Below are 18545 nucleotides of genomic sequence, written 5' to 3' on the forward strand. Positions count from 1 at the left end.
GGTTTGTTTAAAGAAACCACATTATAATCACATTAACTCACTTCAGGGTGTTTAATGTAATGATGCCATACCCTGCTGTGTCTTATTACTTAAGTGGAGTTGCAATTTGGTTTTCCTGCTGACTATTCAATTGTGCTTCCTAGACAAAGACAGATAGTAACTTCCATCAAATTACACTTGTTTATCTAAGGAGAGCATTGATCAATACCATATGATCTGCGGCCAGCTACCTTTTTCCCCTCTAATCATGTTGCATTTGAGGAAGAGCAAAGATACCTGGCATTCTCAAATATTCACTCAGTTCCACGTAGCACACATTAGACAGCTCCAACATGCTGTAATACACTTGCCATTATGTTAGATTTCAAGTATGAAAGATCTATTTCAGCAACATAATATTTGTCCACCATTTTTTGTATTAAATGAGACATCACATTCATTACGATGTTTAATTTCAAGATACAGAAAATCATTAGTTATAACAATTATTTTAGTAGTCAGAGTCAATATTATGTATAAGAATTCACAGTTTTTCACATTTAGCTCTAGAGATCAGACTCTGGGTTGTTCCGGTAACTATTCATTTGTTTTGACTATAGAATATTAGAGTCCAAAATTATAGCTTTATAGCTCATTTTCCGGTCATCTTACTATTTAAAACAGTTTCTACATGCGTATGAAACATGGAATACCCATACAGAACATCACAATCCCTTGACTATGACGTAATTCTACACACTAAAGCTTATTATTTCAAATGACAGAGTCCCTGAAATTCAGGCGTTCAATGCTCTATGTGGTATGACTTCTGGCCTTACAAGGCTCCATTTGTTCTAGTGCGGATGAGCCTTGGCCACAGCAAACCCTGAGGCTGTACAATCCCGTCATCCTCTCTGATCTGCCTTCCTTTTTCTACAAGACTGTGCTGCACAATATCATAGTTTAGCCATGTCTGACCCAGAGTGTGAATCTACTTCCTTCCTTCTCATGCTGTGTAACTGCCCCACACCATTCTTCTCCACAGCAGCATCAGAGCTGCTCAAGGGGAGGGGAGTTGTGTGGGTGGATTTCCCTCCAGACTCACTATTTGGGTTCTGACTGGACTGTTATTGAGACACACCTGTCACTACCAACCTTAGGACATCTGTGTCTGTTTCCTCATGTGTACCCCACACTTGCTTGTGCTCCCAGGTGCCACCCTTTCAGGAAATCACACGGCTATTTTATTTCAGGGGGAAAGGGGAGGCCAACTCTTCCCCTTGGAAACTTCCAGTTATCCTATAGTGTTTCTCTCAGAAAACTTGAATTAAACTAGTCTTACTAGTTTAACTCCATTTCATTGTGGTTGTCATTAATTCCATTCACCGGAGTTCTTCCTTCTGCTCTTCTGATAGAATTTCACTTGCCTGCCTCCTCAAGTCTGAGGTGTTCCAGCACTGAAATGTGCATCACAGCTGTCCTTGTCCCGGGCTCTTGGCCTCTAGTACTGTTCTGTTACTTTATTGCACAGAGACTTCTATGTTTCCACCTCCAAAATGCTGACTTGAGACTCCTTAATGAGCTGCTAGAGCCCAAAATACTAAAAATTTGCATCATCAGAATGGAAATTCTGAAAGCGTAACTGACACATAGTGAGGTACGGTAATGTGTGTTCTGTGCTTCTTATCAGGCAACGTTCAGGTTTGACTTACTCAAGCTGCAGGGATGCCGTACGATGAACCAGATCTGGCTTGCAGGGCACATTGCTATTAGTATTGTCATATTAACTGGCTTCCTCTCTATTTAATCCCACTTCTCTACCCTCCTGGTTTTAGCTGTACTTATCAATAATATCACTTTCACACGAACCATCAACTTAGCGCTATTTCTGAGGAATCAAAATTTAAAGAAAATGCATGTGTGGAATTGATCGATGTCATAATGAGACTTAACAAGCTCAGTCCTGCGTGTTTTACCATCTATTTTTTCCCTTTATGCTGACAACTGCCAATATTGCAGATAGTAACTTCTCTGTTGGCGTAAAGCCACCCATCAGGAAAATGCAAATCAGAGCTTTCAATTAAGTCATAATGGATATGTGTCATAAAACAAAAAAGAAATGGTTTTGTTTTTTAAGGCGCTGAGTTGTCGAATTGTTGCTGTAGCATGGCCTTGTTCACGTTTGTGCTGCAGCCTTGAATTCACACCCATCTGTGTCAGTTCATACTGCATCATGGCAGTTATGTTATGTTATGTGGATAGATTTGAAAATCTCAAAGGGTTGTTTGTTTTTTGCTTCTGCTTTCTCACTCTTGGGCTCATTGAGATGAAAGCACACCATAGTATTTGCTGTGGGGCCAGCACGGAAGGAACTCCAGGGGGAGTACATCATTCAGTCTGGATGTGAGATATGAGACTCATTGTCGCAACTCACGGGCCAGCATGGGTGACATGGACTGATTTGACCTCGGTGGGTGAGAAACGCAATCTCACCACGGTCCTTGGGGGCCAAGCGGCAGGCAGAGGGCTGGACTTGGTGACAGCACAGCTTGCATTTCACAGCTTCTGTTTTCTATCCAAAGTACCCGATGACTCTCCTAGCACCATAAGCAGTAACCACAGTCTCACTTTTCTGAGTTTTCTTGAGGACTTTAAATCAGTAAGACTTTATCCATTGCCAAATTACTTGCTGCTTTGCCTCTTGTTTTGTCAAAAATTCTTTCAATTTTTAGAAATAAAAAAGCAAAGAAAAATGGTCTAAAAGTTAAAGTGAATTTCTCTGGTTAGGAGAAAGATAAACTGATGTAACTATGAAGACTTTCTTGCTACCAAGTGACTAAAAATGCTGGGACAATGCAAAACAACAGGAACGAAGCACCAATAACAACAAACTTTGATGAAATCGAATGAAAAGCCGATAGAAAAGCAAACTTCATAACAGTTTTGTGGATTTGAGATAAGGTTATTTTCATATAATATATAAAAAGAATGCCATGAAAATAAATTAATGCGTTGAATTGAAACATAAAAATGAACACCAGTCATCTAATATAAGGAAATATTTATCATTCATATATTGAATAAAGGGTTTGTAAAAAGGAATACCTAGAAAGCTCTGTTGATTAAATAAAAATGAGGTAATTAGAAAGAAAGACATGTATATAAACACAAAAGTCTCAGAAAGAATTCTGAATGCCAGGACTTACATGTAAAAATGAACTGAATACACATAACAGCACCAGCAATAGAAAAATGCAAATTAAAAGAGTAGTAAAATGTTATTTTAAAATGTTAAAATCCAACATATCAAAATGTTAAATCCAACATATTCAATTACTAGTGAAAAAAGAATTGAGGGCTGGGGATTTAGCTCAGCAGCAAAAGTGCCTGCCTGGCAAGCGCAAGGTCGTGAGTTCGGTTCCCGGTACCAGAGAAAAACCAAAAAAAAAAAAAAAGAAAAAAGAAAAAAGAATTGAAACTTTGCAGATGAGATAAAATTTATAACCTTTTGGAAAGCAATGCTCAGTATTTAGTAAGTTTGAAATTGTATGTAGTTCATAGACCAAGAACCCTCAATCAAGAGGGCTCTGCCAGACGTATGCAGAGACTACTTACAGCGAAGTCTTTCGCAGCACGTTTGTAACAAAATAATGTGAGTGTTGGCACATTTCTAATGGGAGGGCAAATAAATGTGGCTTATTTGTTCAATGAAATATTATATAGTACATAAATTACATGAGACCATCTGATATCAATATTCAACATGGATATAACAACATATAATGTTGAAGAGGGAGAACTTGTAGCAAATATATATATATAAATATATAGCAAATATATCTATATCTCTGTATCATCTACCTATCATCTATCTATATCTGTCTATCTATCTATCATCTATCTATCCCCAAAACACATTTTTACATTGTTAATTTGAAGTAAAAGTACCAAACGTGGCCTTCAAACATTTTCCACTTCCAGATTCCTTCTGAAGCTGGAGGGGGATGCAGAAAGGACTCTGGATGGCGGCTTCTGGGACAGCCCGTGCGGAGCTAAATCCTGACACTAAGCACGTGAAAGCACTTGTAAGTAGATCGTCCTCAAGACGAGCCACCGATAGGGCAAGAGAGACTCCATTTTCGTTTTTAACTCCATATTAACAGCAGTCACTTAAGTTCACTTAAGCTGTGGTTGACCCCACTCTTCATCCCCTCCCCTTGGTTAAATATCAGCCCACTTAAAGGAGAGCAGGGCCATAAAATGGGAAAGGAACAAATGGGACAAAGTGCAAAATGGGCTGAAAGTTAAGCCTCAATGGTCAACTTCTGGGAAATGTAAATCTTGTGATCATTATGTGACATTCCTGTAAAATTTGCAGAAATGAGCTAAAAATCTTTAGCTCATTTTTGGAAACCGAAGATGTACTTAAGCTAAAGGTGAGACCTGGATCGGTGGGGACACTTTCTCTGGCTCCTGGTTAGATCAGCCGGCTCCACAAAGCTTTGCTCGTTCCTGCCCTTTCAGTCTCCTGTGAGTGCCTCACTCTAGGAACTCGCTTGCCGAAGCACTCCCAGTTGAGAGCACAGGCCCAGGCCACTCCTGCAGGGCAGCCCTGTCAGAGACCCAGAACCAACTGTATTCAACAAGGTGTATCTTGTTAAAATTTTGTTCGATAGAAACTGTAAAGGCATTGATGTCTACCGCTTGAGGTCTCTGGTTTTCGGGGTAACTCAGCAACAATAGTTAACTAATGCAGGAAGGATGGATGATATCTGGAAATGTGTAGCAGCCTGGAAAAATCTGCAGTTTTCTACCAGAGCTCTTGTTTTATTTTTGTCCTTGGCTTGGCTTTCCTGTACTCTGTGGTTTTATCTTCACGTTGAAAACAAGACAGCTATGGCAGCTGGATGCCTCACAGATATTGAGCAAATGCTGTGTAAAAGAAATACAAGGGCCGGGGATGTAGCTCAGCAGCACAGTGCCTTGCTTGGCCAGCGTGAGGTCCTGAGTTTGATTCCTGGTACCAAAAAAGAAAAAATAACAGAAAAGAAATGCATAGCAGCACATGCGTTTTAAAGTTGTCTAGATGCTGTGTTTGAAAGGTAAACATGTGTTTACCTTTGTTATCTGTGTTTGAAAGGTAAATCTAATGTCATGAATTTTAATAGTGTATTTAACTCACTATATAAAATGTTTTTATTTCAGCATTTATTAAACACAAACAAATTACTGAGATATTTTACTTTTCCTTTTTAATGCTCCATAATGGCATATTTCACAAAATATAGAGTAAGTAGATTCACACTTAAGAACATTTTTCAACTATACTTAAAGTTTTCAAATATTAAATTTAAATATCCATTTCTAAATATAAGGTGCAGTTACTTAAACAGAAAATTTCGTTTCCTAGTTTGTCTCCCCGTATTCCAAGTACTTCATAGATACATATAACTAGGGGCTGCTACATTGGGCAACCTGATTCCAGAGGATGTTCTTCCAAGGTGGGGTGTTTTCTTTCTTTTTTATCCAACTGAGAAAAATTTCCCTAGTTTTTTTTGTTTTTTTGTTTTTTTTTGTTTTTTTTGTTTTTTGCTATTTGGGCCGTATTTTGTAACTGACCGCTATAAAGGAGATGAAATGCCACTTTTGCAAAGTTGTTCTTCACCTTCCCTATATAGACTTATTTTTTTAAAAGCTGTTCCATTCTCAAGTTCAGCTTCTCACAGACATGGCTGATGGTTTCCCAGCAGTTTTTCTCTCTGGTGATGCAGGTGTGCCGCCCAGAACGCCACTCATCAAGAAGAGGTGGTCCAGGTACACGTCCCATCTCCAGCCTGCCCTTGCCAGCACCTCCACCGCTTGGTTTCTTTTCACACCGGTGTTTCTGAGAGCTGTTAGGGGAAGAGAAATAAAAAATACTGATGCTTTATGGTGCTGCTTACTTACCTAATATAACATAATCTCAGTGGCGGACCCTGGGCATTGTTATTTTTGTTTTTCTTTGTTTTTGTTTACATTTTCAGATGATTCAAATGTAAGATAAAGAGGAACATAACTGATTATAATCAAGAATTAGCCTTGAAGATCGTGTTTGAAATCAATTTCAATGAAACACAGGGCTTCCCGTAGAGAGGAGAGGATAATTATGACAGAATGCACAACTCCGCTAGCAAAGAGAAATGGATTCTGTACGCACACCCGCCTGCTTCTCATTGCTGTCTGGGTTTTCTTTCTAACTGTAAGATAAATCTTTGGTTCCTATTGCTGCCATTATGTTGCTGATCTCCCTTGTATGGTATTATTCCCGGAGTTCTTATTCATTGCTTGCTTCTTCTGTAACTCTTTATTTTGCTTTATTCGACTCTTCTCTTGCTGCATTTTGATTACCATCTATATCTCACTGAATCTTGACTCCAAATAGAATAGTCCTCCGTACTTGACACCTTCTACTTCTGCTATTCTTTTCAACATAACACTGTTACCTTGTGTCTTAACTACTAGACTTTCTCTTTTCACTGAAATTTAATACTCAATATTAATATAGTATCTTATTGGTTTTGTTCTACAGCAGCTACTGAATGCTGTAGTTGTGCAATTTATATCTAACAGAACTATTGTTATTTTTATCTACTCAGGTAATTATTTTCATTTTTAAAATTCAGAGCCATGACATTACTCCTAACTATACTCCCGCTATTTTAATGTGCTTATATGATACACATAAAATGACTGAAGTTAAAAATATGTCTCAATAAATGTGGCTTTTGTTCATAATGTACTGGAATCCAGGATTATTTATTTGTTTTAATCACTGGTGAGAGTGCTAATGATTATGATTCCGACTTTATCTCATGGACTGGCCTCTCCTCTACTCTCTGTGTAACAATAGTCTCTAGTAGGTATAAGGACTACCAAGTAAATTGTTATAGAAAGATGTTTATCTGTTATCTCAGAGGAACAGACAGAAAATTTACACATAATTATACTAGAATGATTCGACAACCTGACCAGGGTAAATTTTCCGAAATGAGAGCAGTTATTTCTCAAATTGGTATTCTACTTGGAGGGACATTCTTTAGATTGATCTATGCTAAAATTATTTCTTGCTCATTAATTTCATTTTAAATCTTATTCTTCAGAAATAGTAAAATCATATTACAAACATCATACCCAAAGAATCTTTCTTATGGTATTAAGTAAAGGAGAAAATTATGAAATATGCAGAATATTAATGTGTATAGAATATTCAATTTGTTTTTATGAAGAAATTTAAAAATAAGGGAGATATTGTGTAATTTCAACTGAAGTGGACTATTTAAATATTTTCTGTAAAGTGCCCTTGGCTTGGTTGCTTCTAAGACACTAGTTTGTGGTAGGATTTGAAGAAGTTTTGACTACCTGGCATTTCTTCTAGTATCTCCAGTCATTATTTTGGGGTAGGACAAGGTAGGAAAAAGTAAGCCTGAGGGAAGCAGGCAGGCTACTTTCCCTGGTTGCCTCCCATAAAGATAAGGAGCTCCTGTGTTTTAGAATTTTTTTTAAAATTATGCCCTGCATTGTGTGGAGCAACTACCTATAACATGAACATACAAAGCCATCCAAAAATGTGACAGAGAAAGATAATGTTGGTAAGCACCAAAATTTCTGATTATGCTTATGTATCCTGGCTCTTCAGAAGTATTGGCAATAAACGGAAAGGGAAGTTCACTGAGTGTGTTTGATGGATGTAGAGTTACAGATAGAAAATGCACATACATAGTATGTAAAGTTATGCAGGGGGACTGTTTACCTAGGCTTGCTAGATCAGAAGTAGGACAGTCCACCGCGGCCGCCTGTGTGCTGGAGAACGGGGACCCCGTCATTGCTCAGTTCAGAAAGCTGGAAGCTGCAGACCGACATCTAGCAAGGCTGCAGACATTGAAACCGAGGACCGGAAGCTCTCCAGAGAACTGCTGCTGCTCATCCGCATTCAAGAGCGGAAGAGAGTGGAGCCCGATGCCCGCAGGCAACGGGAGTAGCAAAAAGTGCTCACTTAAGCAGAACGGCGCTTGTCCAAGGTGCAAGCCCTCTCTCTTCTTTTTCTGCTTTTCCTTCCATCTGGGTGGGAAAACTGTTGGATCTTTTCACCTACAGTCATGACCAGGTTCTCCCCTGTTTGCTGGGCTATGTGCCACTGTGGAGATTCTTGGAAGATGTATTCAACAATGTGCTTTATGAATCTTCTAGATGTGTCTTAATCCAGTCCAGCTGACAATCATGGCCAACCGTCACAACGCGTCTGTAACTCCATCTTGACTCCACGTGTGTCTATGGACATGAATATATTTGTCTGGATGTATGCTTCTTCCAGGAGATCAGTGGAGATTAACACTGCCAAGATAGGTCAGTGCTAATGTGAAGAATGTTCTGAATAAAGGGATTTTTTTTTTTTTAAAGAAAAAAGTACAAAAAAGGAGCAATAGCAAAATACAAACAAAGCAAAGCAAGGACATTAAAAATGATACGGGGTTTCAAATCAAATGATAGGGATTAACAGTGGTGGTTATTACACATTGTTATCTTCAACGAAGTTGCTCAGATTACCAGATGTAATAATAGAAGACTGATCAAGCCATTAAAGGGAATAAGAAAATAATAATTTAAAAGAACATTCAGACAATACATAGTTTCACTAAACAGAATGGTAGGAATTAACCAATGGTTGTTATATTGCAAATTGTTGTCTTCACATAAGTTCCTCAGATTGCCAGATATAAGCATCCAAAATTGGTCAAAGTATTAAAAAAGCTTTTAATCATTAACTGTTCCCCTCCATAAACCATCAGACATCAGCAGTACAGTTATGCCATCTATCTATCTATGTATCTATGTATCTATCTATCTATCTATATGCCTTAGTACTTTCTTTTTCTTCTTTCCCTCATCCCAGTTGTCCCTTTCTTTGAGCAATTTCTTTCCCTTTCATACTATGTATGGTACATTTTGGGTTTTATTTACTCTTTCACTTTCTTACACTAGGGAGACAATATTATGAGGGATATTTACATAGAAATATCACCCGAAGTTTTGCGGTATTAAAGCAGGGCTTCATAAGCAGGCAACTAGTCACATTTCGTCGTGTGACATGTTAGTAGAGTCTTACGATAGTGGTGATAATGAAATACAAGGAATAAAATCAGATGGAGTAATCAATAAAACGTTACAGAATGCTTAAGAGTAAAGAGAAAAATAAAGTCAACAAAGTTTCCTGCTTGTGTGATCATTGTTCTCAGAACTAAACTCATGAAGCAGCAGCTCTGGAGCGACTGATGTGCAATTGCTGAGTAAATTAGGAGTTTGTCTTGAAAGGTTGCAGGTCTGCTACAGTAGGAGGCTCTTGGACAATCACGAGAAAAAAATGAATCATCTTAACAACGCTAATTTTTAAAAGGTCAGGATACCAGGCTAGACTCACTCAACATTTAGCACCGTTTGTGATCATAATATATAGTCTAGTTTAAGTAATTTTACATTTATTTAATTGCAGTCTGTGATGAGTGGTAAAAGCTTTTATCTATTCTTGTGATTTTGAAAGTTATACAAAAATATTTTTCTAAGAGAAATGCAAGTGCAGCTAAAGCAATAATTACTTAGGTAAAATGGCAGATTTGTGCCTCAGGCTTATATATCTATGCATACAGTTGTTTAATATCTGTACATGCTTATAATTCAAATTTTAATATCTGTAATTCTAAACAGCTAATATTTTATTAAAAATAAAATTATATTTTCTAATTAAATTATTTTATACAAATACTAGATATAATTAAAATACATATTATTACATATTTAAATGCAGATAACTGTACTTATGAAGATTTTTTTTTTTTCATTTTTCTGAGTGTATAAGGTAGCTATAGATTTAGTACATCAGGTGCAATGGACAAAAATGTTTACTAACTTTGCCAGTCTTACCTAACCTATTATTAAAAATGGAGCACTATAGAGAAGCTTTTAAAAAAGAGAAACAAATAAGAGAAATTACATAAAACAGTATCAGAAAAGATTTTTATTCTTTAATATAAGAATTTCATTTGATTCTATTTCTTTTTAGAAAAATTTCAGGAAATTTTCAGTGCTCTTATGTATTAAATTTTGAAAAACATTTCTTTTTTGGTAGGAAACAGTAAGGGGTAAGAAATATTAAAACAAATGAAGTACGTTTGCTCTATTTATTTTCTATTTTGCTTAATCATATTCCAACTAAGTAGAACTCTTTAGGTTTCTTGAATCATATAATAAGTAGCTCATAAGTGTATTTCTGCATTCTTTTATATGTCTGCCTCACTAAAGATTTTGTAATTATATTGTTTATTGTCTTTTCATAGAAATAAAATAGAATTTTCAAAATATGTTTATAAATGTAATAGGAAAACAAATAACATGTGTGTTGGGAATCAGTCGACGTGACCGGGGTCCCGTGACTCCCAGGCCTGCGTGACCTGCTTTAGGGACAGCTTAGTAATGCACGAAGGCTGCATGCCTCCCCGCTGTGCAGAGAAAGCCTAACATTCCCCAGGTAGGATAACATCTGCTGACAGTCGAAAGGATGCAGCCGCAGTGACATGGAACAGGACCTGTTCTCCATTACAATGTCCCCTATTTACTGCAGCTGCTGTTCCATGAAAATTACACTACCCCTCCTGTGCTTCCTGCTGCCTAATAGAAGTGGGTCGACCGCAGAGACTGTTGTGTTTGTCCACAGGAGGCAGGTTTCTCCTGGTCCCCCTGTACACTGAATGTTGTCTTTTGAAATTCTTTATTCCCCACTGCTCCCCCACCCAGGTATTCTGGAGTCCGATCAGCCCCAGCACATGTGCACACACAAATACACACAAACTGAAAGGAACAGAAAACATATCCTGGCCTTCGATTTTCTTCTGGACATTCCACATCTTTTATTTCTAGTCACTTGTACGCCTTGTTTGAAATTCCCTTTCCTTTTGTCATGGTCTGTCTCCTCATTAGAGCTAAAACCTTCTTAGATAAACCTCTGGGATATTTTCATCATTTATCTCCTTTTGATGATAGTAAAATAACAGTAAGTAACATTTTGATGTGCATTTGGGATAGTTATATCTTCATAATCTATTTTCTTCTCATAATATTTAAAGAAACATATTCTTTACCATGTTAAAAGAAAATAACAATGAAAATATATTTGACAAACATGTGGAAATAATATTTTAATAAAATCTTGAGAATAATATTTGGCAATATTTGAATATATTATAGACAGTTTGCATAATGTGCTAGAAATGTTCTGAATGTATTCGAGATGTTAAATCCTCTCTAGTACTTTCAGGTAACTGCTGAGCCTATTCACATTTTAAAAGGAAATGGAGGCAACTACATACTGAATAGTTTTCTCAGTGTCACCAAAGTATGGTGAAGCCGGAATTTCCCCCTGACACTTTGACTACACCGCTCACGTACTTGACTCTTACCCTTGGCTGTGTTCCATGAAGTGCTCGACTCCTCTCATCTCTGTGTATAATTTTCATCAATACTGATTTGTGGTAAAATCAAAGGCATCATTTCTTGATTGTTGTACTCACTTTTTCCTCTCTGTAGATAAATACTTCTGTCTTCTGTTTCTTTTCTTAATTTCTTTCTTCTTTCTTTTGAGTCACAATCTTTTTTTGTTTTGTTTTGTTTTCCTGTACCGGGGATGGAACTCATGACCTTGCACTTGCTGGACAGGTGCTGTGCCACTGAGCTAAATCCCCAGCCCTTGAGCTAAATCCCACAACCTTGCTGTGCAGTTCAGGCTGGCCTTGAACTTAGTATTGCCCAGGATGGCCTGGAATGTGAGGCATGCTCTAGCCTCAGCCTCCCAAATGTGGGGAGTACAGGTGTGCTCCATTATAATCATGATTTAATAATCATTTCCTATGAGTGAGCATTTGGGTTGCTTCCAGTTTTATCTGTTAAAAGCAAAGATTTTATAAGCATCCAAGTCTATATATGGACACTTGCTTTTATATTTCTAACAGGCCTAGCAGAAGAATAATTATATCAGATGGTAGGTAAAGTTTAACTACATGAGAACTGCAAAATTGTTATCCAAAATGACTGTTATATTTCAGAAACTCATTAACATCTTATGAAAATTGTAGTTTCTACACATTTTTGACAATATGTTTGCTATAATTTGGACTGCACCCAAAGCCTGCCAGATTCTCCTATAAAATACGGGCCGGGCCGCAGGTTTTCCTTCTAGCAAGCCAGTCCAAAATACCATTTTGAGATGAAATTCCTACTGAGTATATTAAAAGGGTGGAAGTCTAATTTAACTATCGCATTTAGAAGTGGGGCTCTTGGGAGGCTTTGCGAGGTGATTCCCATTAGATGTGGTCGTTGGGGTAGAGCCCTCAGGACTGAATCCCAGCGTTTTGATTTTTGTGTGTGAGTGTGGTACCAGGAATCAAACTCATGACCTCATGCTTACCAGGCAAGTGCTGTGCCACTGAGCTAAATCCCCGGCCCTCCAGTGGTTTTATGAGGAGAGAGATATCGAGCAACACGCATGGCTGTGTGCAGATCTCCTGCTGTGTGAGCTTCTGCACCACCTTGAGCCTCTTCCAGCCAGATGCTCATCAACACAAGTGGCATCTCCACCTTGCCCTTCTGGAATCCTCTTTAGTCTTTTTTATTTGTTTGTTTGTTTGTTTTTTCTGGTACCGGGAATTAAACTCACGATCTTGTGCTTGCCAGGCAGGCGCTATGCTGCTGAGCTAAATCTCCAGCCCTGGAATCCTCTTTAAAAGGCAAAAGATTTATGTGATCTGAAGAGAAACCAGAGTATTGGAATCCTCTTTAAAATATATAAATATGTCTGGTCTGCGCTACTATGTTATGCAAACAGAAAAAGGAATCACCAGTTTTTTTTTTTTTAAGTAGCTGTTTTACTAAGTATTAGCAAATATTTGTGTGTATAGTTTGTGTTTCCCTCTTGATTCGACAGCTCTCCACACTCTTACTTTCCAGCGATAAGCTTTCTTTTGTGAAGAGTCTGCTCCAACCGTGTGTCTCCTTCTTCTGCCTTCCACGAACATTTGGAAGTTATTCTCTTTTGATTTTAGACATCTTACCAGATATTCAGGGCGAACTCACTGTGCTCCTAATCTATACTTCTGTAACCAAGTTCAACACCTCTTCAAGTGTATATTTTGTTCTTATTCTCTTTTTCAAAGTGTTTTTGTAGATATCTTACTCCCATGTTTAAGTAGACTGTTCTCTTTTTTCTCTTTTCAGGAAAAAGTAAGGCAAAATGGTAATGGACTTTAGGCTGAGCAGCTGAAAATATCAGTCAGGCCTTTGACAAAAGAGAATCAGAAAAGGAACGGACTCCAGGCTGAGCAGGGGAAGGCACACACTGTGATGAAAGAGGTCAGGCTGGTCCAAATACAAAAATGCAGGAGGCCGCGTTTCAGTGTCAGCTGGTGGGCTGGGGTCGGGCTGATCACTGCCCCACTTTGGGCTTCTTAGCTCTGCAGTCTTCGTGACTTAGGGTCCCCTAACCACGTCTCCATTTGTGACTCTTCATCACCTGGCCCTTCTCCCACCCATTACGCGGCGATCACAGGTTTATGGCAGTGGCTGGAGACATCTGGGCGTAGTCGAATGTTTCTATAAATCTCACATTTCGGCATCCTGAGTTCTGCAGAGAGATGGAATTATGCAAATTTAGGGCTAATCAACTTTGTTTTTCCAACTTTTAGACACCCCATAAACCATTAACATATCAGTATGCGGAACTGGAAAAGATTTGTCCCAAACCTTTAAGGTGGCAAAGGCTACAATGTGAAGGTCAAGGTGTTTTCTGCCTTTAGTTACCTGTTAGGCGCCTGCAGTCTGTTTTTAGCAAACTCTTCCTTTCACTTTCTGACTGCCTTGGAAGAAAGCACAAATCCTCTTTTAATGAGGAAAGGCTAAGAACCCAGGGTCTGCCTGTCCCCCACCTCGGGTTGTCTTTATATCCTTTCCCTCAGGAGACTCTGTGCTTCTTAATCTTAAGGAGAAATGAATAAGGTTTCACTACTTTTTGTGTTATTTTTAACTAAGTTACTTCTTGGTCATACCGTCATGTCCGTATTTAAGACCAGCTGAGTAATCAAACTTAACTTCCAGTTTACTATTAAGGTCAGTGAAGGGCCCCAGGGATCACTTTTGGGGCCATCTAAAGTGCTTCAGTTCCATCTCAGATGGGTCATGGTCTTATTTCACCATATGGCTTCCCTTGGAATTAGGGTGCAATCTCTCTGTCAGTGACTCTCTCTCTGTCTTTTTTTTGAAGAATGCATACTGGTTGACTCCTATTTTCCGGGGCAAATAATCTCCCTTCAAAATTTGTGTGACTCCCTGGAACTGTGGGACCCTTTTCAGAGGAGCTTCAGCTTCGGAGGGCAAGGGCCAAACACTGGCTTTCCGTTCAGCCCTTTCATGGTCTTTAGCTTTAGTCTCCAAGTCTCTACTGTTGATTGCAGTTACAGCAGTCTTCAAGTGGGAGTAGTACATCTTAACCCTTACTACCATTATTATCTCTGAATCCCGGAAGTCGCTGTTACATCCTACCTACCCTGTAGGATATGGTCTATCGTCTTAAAGCACTGCTCAGACTTCCCACTGGAAGTCATGCTGGTGCCGAACTTGAACACGTAATAGTTACAAGATTTCAGAAGCATCTTAGCTACTTTTCTAATTGTTGAGACAAACTACCGAGCCTCCAAAGTTAAAGAAAGAAAGATTTCCTTGGCTAATAGTTCCTGGAGGTTCCTGTCCATAGTCAGCTGGCTAAAGGTAGGTGGAGGGTAGAGCACCATCACAGAAGATGAACAGTCCATGGCAAAGCAGGGCAGGGCAAAGGCCCCAAGCAACAAGCGAGTGAGCCCAGCGACTCTTTCTGTGCCTTATATTTTATTCAGACTACGCGCCCTAGGGCAGGTGGCACTCCCACCCAGCGTGGGGCACCCTTAATCCTACCCAGAGCTGTGCAAACCAATCAGTGGACTGATTTAGTAATCACACACCCTTGATTGCATCACACTCTAGATCCTGCCACCCCTGAAAAGCCCAACTATGACTGTGTGAGGCTATGCTGGGACATCTGGACACGAGCCGTAACAAGGAAGGTGAAAAATGAAAATAGTAAGAGCAAAACACAACCAGCTGGGGTAACGGTCTAAGAGACATAATTAATAAGTCTAGTTTGTCTGAATTAGAATCTTTTTAAGTAGAATAGACAGAACATTACTAGGCGACTAATACTTAATCCATAGCTATTAGAGTCACTTTGGCTGAGTTCATTGCCTAGGCACATCTGATTGTTAAAATAAAATTGGGACATATACACCTAGAAGGGTTAGCATTCCAAACAGCTTCAGTTTAAGAGCGGGTGCTCATGAGGTAAGCTGTTCTTCTTGAGCTCAGTATTTTACAATATCTGAGCAGTTGGGGAATGTGAGTGAATTTACCATAAAATGAAGCCATTGATAATGAGCATTTTAACTACCTAGAAGTCCTTTATATATCAGCTTAGCTTCTCAATTTTGGAACAAAATTTAGAATTTATAGCATCATAGATATAGATTACAGATATAAATACAATTTTTGTGTTTAATGGGTCCACAAAGTTTAACAGCATTGACAAAACAAAAGAAGAATGGCTTTCAGACTCGTGCAAGCTTAGGAAAGAGCGTTAATCACCACAAACACGCTTGCTACTCCATGTACAAGGATTTCTCATTTATAAAACAACAAAGCACTTATTTAGTTAAAGACAATTGACCTAGACCAGGGTTTTAGTGGGAGAGTTGTCCAAAGGGCAGGATTTCCCTACTTGAATAGCACTGAATATTAATACATAAAATGCTGAAAGTTTTTCTGACTCTGTGTGTTTAAGTTCCAGAGATGCAATGGAAAGAGCACAAAGAGGAGATGTGCTCATTGCTGTGCACGTATCAAATTTATGCATTTTGGTTTCACACACTTTTTATATTCATAGAGCATCTTTAGTTCTCAAATGTATACGCATACTGAGTCTTAAAAGGTCGCCATATGAGATCTTTTCTTATCCAAAAGTTTCTCTTTTCCTTTATCTTCTTTATGCAGAATAACCTCAAACCCATATTCTTCTTCACATATTTCTCTTTCCTACTTAATTATTTCTTTTCATCTTGTCTTTCTTTAAATTTACTTCCAAACAACCTTACAAAATTTCTGAATTTGGATAAATGACTTTTTTTCTTTGCGTATAGAATTATACCTTAGCACTGCAGCTCTTAGTAACCTTACATGTCGTGAAAACCTATTAAATATAAATGTTCATCAAAATCAAGAGGTTATATGTACATAACTAACACATACAGGCTTTTTCTTTTTGCCAAGGGAAACCTACAAATTACTGTGCTTGAAGTGTAAAAATGAATGGATGCTGTAACTTAAATTGAAAACCATATATATAGGCTAACGAACTAGGCAAAACATCCTACCAATTTCAAGGTATAGGACAGCAGAAGGAACCCCTGGAGAGGGTTAAAAGACCCAGGACATTTTAGAGGGTAGAAAGAGCAGCCCTCTGTGGCTATAAAAGATGAGCAGTGTTTCAAGCAGTCTTCAGGTTTTCCTTGTGAAGCTGACGGGTTGTGGCTAACACCTTCCGCTGTGCAGACAGCACTGTCCCTCCTAGCGCAGGTTCCCATGCCCATCCAAGTCCCCTAACATCCCACAAAATCCAAAGCCCAGCTAAGCCTACTATCCAGTCATAAAGTGTCGGCCCTGAGAGGGGTGAGGTGGAGACGGGGCCCTGACTCCATAGCACGGGGTCGCGCCCCCAGCCCTGGGCCCCCGACGCCTCCCGAGTGGCTTCTATGCTGCTTCCTCTTGCAACATTGCACTCAAGCTACTTGCGCCTACACTGACCTTCTGCCTCCTCTTCCTCTTGCTACGTTTCTCGTATGTTACCGAAGACTTGAAGTTAACTGCTTTTGTGTCAGGTGAACAAAAACCATGAGTATTGATCACGAAAACTGTATTTCTCTCTAAGCCAATTTAAATGGAACTTTTAGAAGATTTTTTGTCGTGTAGACACATTATAATATGTTCATAATGAGAGCGCATATCTAGATGCAATAATCAAGATCATGTTTAACCTTTTTGTTACCGGATTTTAAGCTTTCTATTTTCAAATTTTATGTGAGATTGTATACAGCAGTGGCTGGGTTTTAGATAGAGCTTCCATAACATTTTTCTTTAGTCTCAAATTTTAACCCTTGCACTTCACTTAGAGCTGGTTAGAGTCACCTGTAAGTGGACAAATAAATCAGATAAAGAGCTTGTGTGGGGAAATAAAACAAAAAGTGAAACATAATAAAATGAGCTACAAAATGTAAGAATGAAGCAGCTACCTTGCAGTTTCTTTACTGGGGCAGATTACCTGGCTGAGTTTCAACTTACATTTTGCCCAACAGTGTTTTAAGAACTGAATTTACTTCGGGCTTGTCTGTTGGCTGAAGGAAGTCCACACAGGAAGCGTTTTGGAGTCAGAATGTGCGGTTGGAAGCATTCCTTCATAGAACATCACCGATGGGTTATCTAGTTTTGTGTGTTTCCAAAAGCTGCAAACACCAATGGGTTTGGGTTCGTTTCAGGTATGGGGTGACCACTCCCTTATTGGTGTCTTCCAGTTCAGCTATTAGAGTTTCATGTAATAGCTCAGGAATAGGTTTTTTTTTTTTGGTTGGCGTCCTATGAGACCACTGCATAACATGGAGTTAGTCATTCCTGACGCTTCCGGTAATACCCTAGTCCCTCAGGGGCACCCAGCAGGTGCTGGAGAGGTTATTTATTTCTTTAAAGTTCAGAGACCCTGATACATATGAGTTTTAATAGAACTGCTGCTGTAGCCATCAAATTTTTATCCTGTATCAAGTCAGCTAGTGTAAACTCAGACAAAGGAAAGCATAAAACAATTATATTAAACCAGGACATTCTCAACAGCATAGATGACACTAAAACATAGAAAATACACAAAGCAATTACACGGACACAGAGTGTACTTTTAGGTACGTTGGCCGTGCTGGGTAATAACTATCCTTTTTCTCTTAGGTCCTTGTCTATCACTGTAAGTAGACGAGGCAGTGAGAATTTTCCCTAAGGAGCTTCCTGATGGTACAGGAGTAATTTCCAACAGAGATTTTCCACACACTCTGCTTTCTTAATGTACCTTCTGTCGCTCTCTTTTTTCTCAAAGAACACATGCCAAACCACGCTGCAGTGTCCTTCCTCGAGGGCCGGAGCTGTGCAATCAGTCTGCCTGGAATCCCCGGATAACCACACGGAGTCTGTCAGGATCCCGCTCACCCACTCTGCTGGCCTCTGCTGCGTGAAAGCAGCACGCAATTCTAAAAGGATGAAGTACATTCCCTTGTCCAAACTGAACGGCCTGAGCCCAGGAGCCCAAAAGCGCTCAGACCACAAAGAAAGGAGAGAGAGCAGGTCAGACCGCGGAGAGGAACTTACGCGCG

Source organism: Chinchilla lanigera, unplaced genomic scaffold (assembly GCF_000276665.1).
Source record: "Chinchilla lanigera isolate Chin_1 unplaced genomic scaffold, ChiLan1.0 scaffold00047, whole genome shotgun sequence".
In the NCBI taxonomy this organism is placed as follows: Eukaryota; Metazoa; Chordata; class Mammalia; order Rodentia; family Chinchillidae; genus Chinchilla; species Chinchilla lanigera.